An 11,320-nucleotide genomic window follows, 5' to 3' on the forward strand; every position below is an offset into this window, starting at 1 on the left:
TGATGCTGCATCTTTTGTACTATTCCGTAGTGATTCTTAAATACGAGAATTGAATTCGTCTCATGCCCATCTTGTGGCGATAGAGCGATACTAATATAACCAGAAATTTTGTAGATCTAACTAGAAAATATTAATTAAATCCGTATAGTAAAGTCTATCAAACGTTCTAGTAATACAATATCAAATCCTCTTATTATAATCCGAAATTCTGTTTGGTTTCACCAAAATTCATTCAGCCATATACATCTTGTTGTTACAAACAAACCATTTTTCTCAGTGCAGTCCTGGCCGCGGGAAGAAATCACTCTTCGCGGATCTTTTATACATTAAATCATGTTGAAAAAAGTCTTTCAAAATCCTCTTTCCGCGGCTCGACAGAAATAAATATAACAAATATACACTTTATTTAAAAACTTTATTTAGAAGCCCTAAAATTATGAAATAAAAAAAATTGACTTTTAACTTTTCAATTACTTTTTTTTATTAACTTGATTTTTAATTCAATTAATTTTATTATGGATTAAAAGTTAAGTTAATAAAAAAAAGTAATTGAAAAGTAATTGAAAAGTCAATTTTTTTTATTTTATAATTTTAGATTAACTTGTATCTAAATTAAATTTTAAAACTGTTAACTTTAACTTAGTTAAAAAATATATTAACTATATCCAATCCTGAAAAAAATACATCTAAATATCTGACAAATAATTCGAGTTAAGATAGGTTTTATTTCGATTTATTCGAGATTTTCCGTAAGCAGAAGGAAATGAACAAAATTTTCATTTTATAGAGGTTTTCGAGTTGTAGAGGTTCGCGTTATCGAGGTTCGACTGTATTTGAATAGACATGTATTCGAATGTGCGGGCGCGCAAAAGTACGATCGCTTTTGCCGTAAATATACGGACTGTATTCTAATCGATGCGCATTTGATTTAAAGTCGTGGCTGTTTGCGCGCAAACACCGACGCAACACGCGTATGCAGCTTGCGCATACTTTAAATATTATTTCACAATATGCGCGCATATACGCGAGGCGGCTGGCGATGGCGATTTATCTTCGGCCGCCCAGTCGGTCGAGATCACCGTTCTCCACCGCGTTTTCCGTCGCGACGTAATGGACCAACGCTCTCGACGGCGCGCGTGCTACGTTTTCCGGTTCGATGGGGAACTCGTTTACGGGGAGGAAGAAAAAAGTCCTCCGGATATCTATATGTATACGTACAGCGACCAGAATCGCGCATTGTGAGTCAGTCAGCCGCGACCTGCGACCCACGAGTTGTAAACGAGATTCCTCTTTTAGAGCGATCGAAAAATTCCCTCTCCTCTCCCCCTTTCCCCGTAACTTTACGAGGCGTCCAAGATGCAATATCGAACGGCGAAAAGACATTCATAGCGTTTGTTGACTCGATCTGACTCCGAGTTAAAATAATCTGTTCTTTTTAGCGTTTCTTGTACACTTTAACTATTTTTTTTATAGCTAAAAAGAACAGACCATCGACTCGGAGTCGGATCGAGTTAACAAATCGAAAACGCTATCAGTTTTACCACAAAAGTCCGATTAAACAAAGTGCCGCCCGTGAATATAATCTCCGATAGGAATATTGTGAAAACATTGCACATTGCACAATATAATGGCATCATTTTATGACAAAAATTTCTAATAATTTATAATTGCGCTAAGATGATTTGCCATAATGTAACAGTTTTGTCAACATTTCTAAATATTTGTCAATTAGACAAATCTAATTTGAAATATAAGCATGTTATATATAATTATTGCAATACTTAAAAACATAAAATCACTTTAATATTTGTCACAATATAATACAGTAATATTTGTTATAGCATTCTCAGACCTAATATTTATTTGTACTTTAATTATTAAGTTAATTAAATATTTATTGTTCGATTCATTTTTTAAAATTTTATCGTGCTAAATGAATATGCTAAAATTTTCATGTTTTTAATACTTCTACATCAGAATTTAGGAATAATTGTGCATATATTTGATTTGATTTATTTCTTTTATATGCGCAATTTATATATTTCTAAATGTTTTAAACATTACCAGCTAAAATATTATTCTCAATTATTGGACAATTTCTTTTCAAATTTAATTTTTCAAATCTGCCGCTAAGATAATTCGCCATATCATTACTGTTTTATCGAAATACTATTTTGAAATATAAATTGCACAAACAGTAATTAATATTTCATAAAAGATCGGCATTATTATATCTATTTTTGGAAATATATCTATACAGGGTGTCTCGTACTCAATGGTACAGCGCTTGTGGGGAGGTAGTGTGGACCAAACTGAACAAAAAGTCTACCATTTTTTGATCTTCGCAATAGTTATCGAGATACTAATCATTTTAAAAAATTTACGCCAAGTATATACAAGTGTATCGTACATTAGGTACATTTTATCTAAACCAAAAATATTATTTTATCAAATAAAAAGTTGTCCAAAAACAAATATGAGATCATACAAATTGCCAAGTATTTGATTAGACATAGAGAATAGAGACAAAAATATTTTATTCCAAACCAGAAAACTATTTTTTTAATAAATCGATTAAATTATTCAAAATTATATGCAGCAAAAGTTTAATGCCATTATCTTTCTCAATAACTTTAAGTTTCGTAAAACAGACTTAAAGTTATTAAAATGATCAAATCATAGTGAAGCAAAAACTTGGCCATTATGTAAAATTTTTTCTTTTTTTTAAATGATTAGTATCTCGATAACTGTTGCGAAGATCGCAAAATGGTGGAGGACTTTTTTTTTCAGTTTGATCCCTCACTACCTGCCCACAAGCGCTGTATCATTGAGTACGAGACACTCTGTATATAATTGCAGAATACAAATATTTTACAAGATTTGGTCATATAATTTTATAAATACATTTTTATCGAGGGGACGTGACATAAATGTTATCGAAATCTTGAATTATCAGGAAATGACCTTTCGTCAGGCGTTATCGAAATATTGAATTTCCGGGTAGTCATCGATTTAATACAGCCGCCACTAAATCAGATGAGAGACTTTGAGAGATCTTAATGCACTTGACTGCAGATAAATTCACCATCACGTTAGTGATGGTGATTCATCCGTGATGCAAATGGTGCCTCTACCTCGATATGTCTCTCTGCGTTCAGCGTATAAGATCAGATCAATGTCACTGTCGTGATTTTTCACGTTTCACGTGAGTCATTTAGTCGTTCGCGGGCCCCCCTGCTCTGCATCTTGCGAAATTACACGCGTTGGACGTGCCGTGCGTTCCTCGCGGCAATTTCCCTCCCGAGTATTTTATACGACGTTCGCTTAATTACGCTTATCATCTACTTCGTTCAAGAATGTATAGGTATACGTATAAAGTGCCTCTTATTCCACATTCTCACGTTGACGTCAGAGAAATGTAACGTGAATTTTAATTTAATTATACCTAAATTTATAGATTTTATATTATTTAATTATTAAATATATTAAAGCAACGATATAGGCTTAATAAATTAAAAATTAACACATTGAACACAATCAAGCCGCCAACACCCAGCTCTTGGCTCATTTGCCCTTGATTGTGTTTAGTGTATTAAACAGATATTCGATGAAATAAATTTTAATTGAATATATCTAACGAAAACTTATGAAAACTATTGTACTTCTGTTTCTCAATCTACAAAAGAGTGCTGAAGTATAAAATTGGTTTGAATTGATTCTCGAAAGAATCAAAAAAGGCGCCGCGAGCAACGAGATGCGGGTACCCTTCATAACGCGTATTCTCCGCCACTATAATCGCTGTACGCGACCACAATCGAGGTGGTTGGGCAACGAGGAGACGAGGAATACGGTCCCCCCTCCCCCCCTCACTCACTCTCTCTCTCTCGTTCGCTCGCTCGCTCGCTTCACCTGGGATAGCAGTCTCCGCCGCCGCCGTCGCTGCTTGGCAACCAGAACTGACTCGCCGCGACGAAACGATACGGCGAGATACCGGTCGCCACGCCGTGAACCAGAGACCTTTCACGTTCCCTTCGCGTTGGCTCTGTTATCTAACGATGTATATATATATATATATATATATATATATATATGAGCCTTACGTTCGGCCAGCCGCTACGGCGGCGGACCCAACACGCCTAGTAAACACGATCCAAGGATTCGAGCGCGACTTTACTTTTAACTCACTCCGCAGCAGGGATACACTCACACTGTATGCCGTTCTAGTCTATGATTTTCACGTAAATCAGCCGAGAAAATAGCGATGGCAAAAAAGGTAATAGCTCAGAATAAATGCTTATGAATTGCACTGCATTTCCAAATCAAATCATTATGTTGAAATCCGCACTAGAAACAAAGTTCAAGGGCTCGAGTGTTACATGAAATTACAGAGAACTCGCTAGCAATCTCATTGGCACATAACACTCGCTTTAAAAATAGGGCTTGAGACCATGCTTGGAAATAAGACATATACCCAGCAAACACAGATTATAACTGCAATATTGCAGCAACATTAGTAATATTTCTGCAATGTAACTGGATTGTTACATTGTTGCTGCAACATTGCAGTTATAATCTGTGTTTGCTGAGATTCATCTCCCAGCAAACAGAAATGAATTGAAATGAGTAGAAATGAATTTATTTCGCATTTCCGAATTGGCGCTTCTGATTTTTCGAATACATTTGAATTCAAAAATAATATAATACGGACGCGAATACATACCGAATTCAACATAGTGAATAGCTCTTTCGTATTTCAATTTATTTGAGTCCAAAAATAATATAATACATGAATACATCCGAATTCAACACTTGATGAATATAACTCATTTTGTATTTCAACTTATTTGAATCCAAAAATAATACAATAGAGTACATGAATGCATGTCCGGACTCTTAAGGTCCATCTACAATGAAAATAGTAAGTCGTAAGAAATTTACCAATCACAGTCGATTATTCTTCTCATATTCGACTCTGATTATTCAATTTCTTACGGCTTTACGATTTACTACTCTCATTATAGATGGACCTTTAGGACCATGGCTAGAGATGGAAAATTACCGTCATTTTCAATCTCACAATCACTTGCAGTAAAATTATGGTAAAAATGGTAATTTTTGGTAATTATGATATAAATTTTATTTTTAATAGTTATATGCCCAAATAAGCTGTTTTCCGCATTAATAGATAAGACAAAATGATATTCTTTTTATATTTTCAAACATATTCTCATATTAACATTGCATCTTAAGCTTTTCGCATATGAAATATGTATACTTCATTACTTTCAGTATCTTTTAACTTATATTAAAATTTTAAAATTTAATTTTTTATTTTATTAATTAAAACTGTAAAACTTTTTCTGCGATATTAGTTGTGCTGGTGCATTATTAATTATAGTTATAAAAAGATCAAAATAGAGTAGTTTATTTTGTTTTTATAATTCTATATTTCTATGTGTGTTTTTTGTTTCTTATTATATAAAAAATTTTATATAGCTACTAATAGTCGCGAAAATGTGATAAATATAAGTTAAGCCGTAATAATACAGTAAATAAAGATTTATCTATTACAGATCTGTAAAACATGAATAAAATAAAGTGTTTATTCATTTTTAATGCTAAATAGTTCTTTTAAACTTTATTTTAGTTTTTTTTACCATTAAAATGGTAAATTACTATTTTACCAAGTCCCCAAAATTACCTTACCATTTACCGTAATTTACCAAATAAATTATCGTCAGATTGGGTCATTTTCATCTCTAGCCATGGCACACAAAAAATTTAAGCAGTAAGTCGTAATCAGTAAGCGAATCAACCAATCACAATCGAGAATGTAAGGTTATAACGTAAGCAGTAGCAAATCCAACACGTTGATTTCCTTACTGCCTACGTTTTACTGCTAGTTTTTTTGTGTGCGATGGCCCTTAAAGCACCAACTCAGATAAATTAAAATAAATTGCAATTTTCAATTCATTTGAATTAATTTTCGTTTGCTGGGTTGATAATATGCTAAGTTTCTTGTTTCCTTTCGGCAGAGGCACTGAGGGCACACAGAAGAAATTATTCTGGACAATGCAAAAGGAACGATATAGCGTCCAGACAGAGATTTCGGTACAACAACCTCTCGCACGCCCACGGGACTATAGGTATATGGTGCCCATAACGCAGCGGCGCGGCCGGCGTGTGGCTACGGATGTACCGTAAGGTGCCTTCACGCATGGTAGACCGAAGAGCGCGGGCAAGACGTGGAGAACGGGGACGAGCGCGTCGCGTATCGATTCGCGTTCTCTACGAGCGAATCGAACGCGACGCGTCGCGACGCTCCGCGTGCATCAATATTTTCCCGCGCACCGCGCATCCTCTATATACGAGCGTATTGACCTGAAAACGCGGCGCGGCGGCCCGCCTTTGTATAAAGATCTGAATTCTCGTGGATCCGGACGAGCTGCAATCTCAAGATCTTTCATAACGCGCGCCGCGAGTTGTGAAAGACGAGCAATTTACTCTTAATTGAAACTATTTTCCTATTTCACATTTTGTTCAAATTTAATTTAATAAAAAAAAGAGAGAGGAAGAGAAAAAGTGATTTCATTCAGACATTTTTAAAAGTTTCTATTTAATAATAGAAAGTCTACCTTTTTATTTTAGAAATATTTTATCAGCAATTTACTCTTAATTCAAACCATTTTTCTATTTCACATTTTGTTCAAATATAATTTATAATTTAATTTAATTTAATAAAAAAAAGAGAGGAAGAGAAAAAGTTATTTCATTAAAAAATGTTTAAAAGTTTCTATTTAACAATAGAAAGTCTATCTTTTTATTTGAGAACAATATTTTATCAGCAATTTACTCTTAATTGAAACCATTTTTCTATTTCACGTTTAGTTCAAATTTAATTTAATTTAATTTAATTTATTAAAGAGAAAAAGAGAAAAAGTTATTCCATTAAAAAATATTTAAAAGTTTCTATTTAACAGTAGAAAGTCCATCTTTTTATTTTAGAACAATATTTTAATATTGCAATATTTCTCTTCAATATTCGCCTTCAGCTCTATCTAACTCTATTCAATAGTTAAAACATAATTCTAAAAATTTTACAAAAATACTTCGTCTTGCTTTAATCCAGTTAAGTCGCTCAGATACCTGAATAATAACTTTTCCATTACGTGCCTTCGACAGATTCGCACGAACGACTAAAGTGTATTCAAGCGAGGTCGGGTAATATCTCCGTTATCGCGTGCGCACGAAAGCCCGAGGTTAAACATTTTCACGGAAGAATACCTTTAATATCTCAGAGCGGTTTTTTACATATGTAACTCGATCCAATCGAGTCGAGCTCGAGACCCTTTATCGTCTTTTTACGCAGATCGTACATTAGAGATCGACAATTGCAACAATATCAGTTTCCATTAACAAGAAACTATCATTATAACTTTATTGGTACCGTAAGAAAACAATTCAATTACTTCTTTAACCATCTGACAAAACGTTAGGTACTGTATATAAAAGTTTACTGTTATTGTTCTTATAAATTAAAAAAATATTCGATATTTCGCTTCTTTAATATCGGCAGGGTAAGTTAATATACTTTTTTTAACTAAGTTAAGTTAAAGTTAACAGTCTAAAAATTTAACTTAGTTAAAATACAAGTTAGCCCATAATAAAATTAATTGAGTTAAAAGTTAAGTTAATAACAAAAAGTAATTAAAAAGTTAAAGTTAAATTTTTTCATTTTTGGATTTCTAAATAAAGTTTCTAAATAAAGTATGTATTTGTTATACTTATTTCTGTCGAGCCGCGGAAAGAGGACCGATTTCGAAGAACTTCTTCCAACGTGAATTAATGCACAGAAGGTCCGCGAACAGTGATTTCTTCCCGCGGTCAGACTATATTTATTATATTATAACAATTGCCTCGATGTGCATTCTCAAATTTGAATTTGAAGACACCAACACAAATATGTATTTTATTTTTGGTTCAGAAAAGCACTAAAAATGTAACTTCAGGAAAATTAGATTAAAAGTTAATAGTTATCGATAAAATGTAACTAAATTAAGTTAAAAGTTAAGAGCCTAAAATGTAACTAAGTTAAGTTAAAATTATTTAACTTTTTAACTTAACTTTTATGTTTTTAACTAGCCACTACCCAACCCTGAATATCGGAATAATCCGTTTGATTGTAATATTATTACAATTTCACAAAATTGTCCTAATTCTTCATTTACCTGCCAACTCGGCAATACGTCGCTGAATAAAAGCATTTATTCGCACACCATCGTCAGCTTCGCAAGCTTACTGTTAGAACGTCAAGAATTTGTCAATCGCGGCATTTACCGTCAAGACTCCGATCGATTTTCAAAGAGGAAAAAAAACAAAAAATTAAAAGAAAAACAAGATACCGGCGTTTCGCGATCAATTTTTCGCACGGTCAATTAAATTGCCCGACGACAACAGAGGATGACTACTTGCCGGCACGACCGGTCCTCGCGTCCACTACTACTGGCGACTACATACGAATTTTCGCGTGTCGCGCTGCCGTGCCGGCACGATCGAAGCGGCATCGTTACGAATTCATATAACGACGTACGGCCGACCAGCGCGAGAAATTAACGATCGGAGAGAAGGCAGGATAACTGTTATTCCTATCCCCTTCGCCGACCGGCGGCGATCTTCTCCATCTATAATCTGCAGAATCCTCAGTCGTCCGAGTAATGACCGATTTCATCCTCTTCTTCAACTTCTTTAACCATCTGACAAAACGTTACTATATCTAAAAGTTTGCGGTTATTGATCTTATAAATAAAAAAAAAGTTTATTCGATATTTCCTCCACTTCTTTAATATCGGAATAATCTATTTGATCGTGATATTTTAATTTCACAAAATTGTCCTAATCTTCTTCAATTTATAAATGTTATTCAAATTGTTGCGTGTAACATATAAAACACGATTTCATACAAATAGTTACGCATATAAAGTAATATATATTACATGCAAAATGTGTCAAGCTGAAAAATTGTCGCAATCGAATACGTAATTTTGAGTGAAAAATGATGTATGTTTAATCGTTGAAGCTGTTAAACCGTTGTAATGTTAACGCAGCTGTTATTATTACATGTTGTAGTAATTAAACAACGCTACGTGTATATGTGTAACGTAAGATGTCCTACATGAAAGATGTATGAAGTACCAAGTAGACGCGCGATCGATCGTTTCGTATAGCATCGAATAAATCATACAAACACGTTTTGAGTTTAAAGAAAGTGAATTAAGTAATTTCCCACAAAGAGTCGAGTGTAATGCCTTTTGGGCAGTTTTATGGCGTTAAAATAAAATAAATTGTTCTTGATGAAATATTTTTCTTGTGCGCAGAATAAGAGAATTTTTTAGATTCATTTCATCTTAACAAAAATTTAATCAGACGTAAGTAGGGCTTTACTTTTTACTTACTTCGAATATCCGAAGCTTCGAAGTTAACTTCGACCTTTCAAAGTTTCGAAAAATATACATTCGTGCAAATTTAATTAAAATATTAATAGTTCTTATTAATGTTACGATTTTAAACTTTCTGTTTTTAAGATTGTTTTATGCTGAGGAAGATCTAATGATGCCAAATAATTATATTAACTTATTATATTTTTGTTTATTTATTTAAGAATAAATATATTTTTATTTTTTTGAATTTTCTCAATTTGATTGTTTTATTGATCATTATTTACCTTTCCCTATTTACATACGTATCAAGTTTAATTATTAATTTGTAATATTTCAGGTTATAATACTCTCAAATTTTTTAGAAATAATTCGTATACATATTTTGAGCATATATGTTGTGATGAAATGAATTTATTCAGAAAATTTACAAATATTGTAAATAAAAAGAATTAATATACATTGTGACGGACGGTTGAAAAACATCACATTACAATGTATATTAATTCTTTTTATTTACAATATTTTTAAATTTTCTGAATAAATTCATTTGATTGAAAAACATCACGTCACAATGTATATTAATTGGTTTTATTTACAATATTTGTAAATTTTCTGAATAAATTCATTTGCACGAATGTATTTTTCGAAACTTCGAAACTTCCAAGTTAACATTTTAAACTTCGAAGTTCGAAGGCACCTTAAACTTCGAAGCTTCGAAAGAATTCGAAGATTTTAATGCCGAAGTTTTGAATCTTCGAAGCTTCGAAGTTCGAATGTCAAAGTCTTCGAAGCAAATCACCGGCCCTAGACGTAAATTTCTTCATTTTATAACTTTTTTATGTTATTTTTCTGATTTAATACTGATTTAATTTCTGATACAGTTTACAATTTAACGAATGCTTTGAAATGCTTCGATCAAGAAGAAATTAATCCCAGATATGTAAGAAATCCGAGATCTTTCGCACCTTTCAATCAAACCGTCCAATCCAATCGGGGGGGAACGTTTTGATATTCCAAGGATATCACAAGCACGTCACACATCGTACCGTTCCGCACATTTTCCCGCAAAAGAGTTGCATCGTCGGCAACGCGTTCAAAGCTCGATCAATAACCGGCAGATCGGGACCCCAACGCGAAGAAACGCCCGCCGCGAAGATCGTGGTGAGACTGAAACGCGCGACGTCCGCGTCCGTCGTGCCGAGCTATGCGAATCGCGCGCGACCCGCGGACTTTCACTTCGATCATCGAGAGGCCCCTTCCCGACACGCTTATTCGTGATGCACCCACGCTCTCGTGTACCTCGATCGCGAAGAACGATGCACAATCGTGATGAGTCTGCTCCGCGAAATATGCTCCGATTTTCTGTATAAGTTACGTGCGATAATCAAAACTAAAGAAATGTAATGTAGAAACAGGGCTGGGCAAAATACATCATTAAAGTATTTGAAATATAAAATACAAAATACTGGACTGAGAAAAAAAATTAATTGTGTGAACTAAATTTATATAGTTGTTTGATCCAACAGTTAATTCAACAATTCTTTAGTTGCACAAAGAAAGGTATAGTTCATTCATGTCAACTATCGAAATTTTTTAATTAAGAATTAACTAAACCAACTCAATAAAATTATTTTGTTCGAAATACTAGCAATATTTATTTGTGTTTACATGCTATTTAGTTATCCAAGTAATATATTTGTTTAAATTCCAAGTATCGAACTGACTAAACGATGCTGATGGGGATAATAAATAGTGTATTTTTAATAGAACGGTTGAGTTGAATACGATAAATTTTTGTTGAAACAAAATAGTTTAGTTAAAAATAGTATTTTGTTTCTAATAGTAACAAATTATTTTGTGTCATCGTAGTAACGTTTAGTCGA

General features: G+C 33.4%; 1 protein-coding gene across 2 annotated transcripts in view; it reads right to left on the reverse strand.

Moving 5' to 3' along the window:
• The window catches only part of LOC105448107, a 68,574-nt gene that overhangs the window by 7,770 nt on the left and 49,484 nt on the right, over positions 1 to 11,320 (reverse strand). The window contains exon 1 of one of the 2 annotated variants that reach the window (XM_011686472.1): positions 10,403 to 10,600. The exons of the other annotated variant lie outside the window; for it this stretch is intronic. The gene's annotated coding sequence lies outside the window, so the exon portion shown is untranslated. Of the gene's footprint in view, positions 1 to 10,402; positions 10,601 to 11,320 lie in introns of those variants that run through there. 2 annotated transcript variants of the gene reach the window in all.

Source organism: Wasmannia auropunctata, unplaced genomic scaffold (assembly GCF_000956235.1).
Source record: "Wasmannia auropunctata unplaced genomic scaffold, wasmannia.A_1.0 LD336088.1, whole genome shotgun sequence".
NCBI classification, from domain to species: Eukaryota; Metazoa; Arthropoda; class Insecta; order Hymenoptera; family Formicidae; genus Wasmannia; species Wasmannia auropunctata.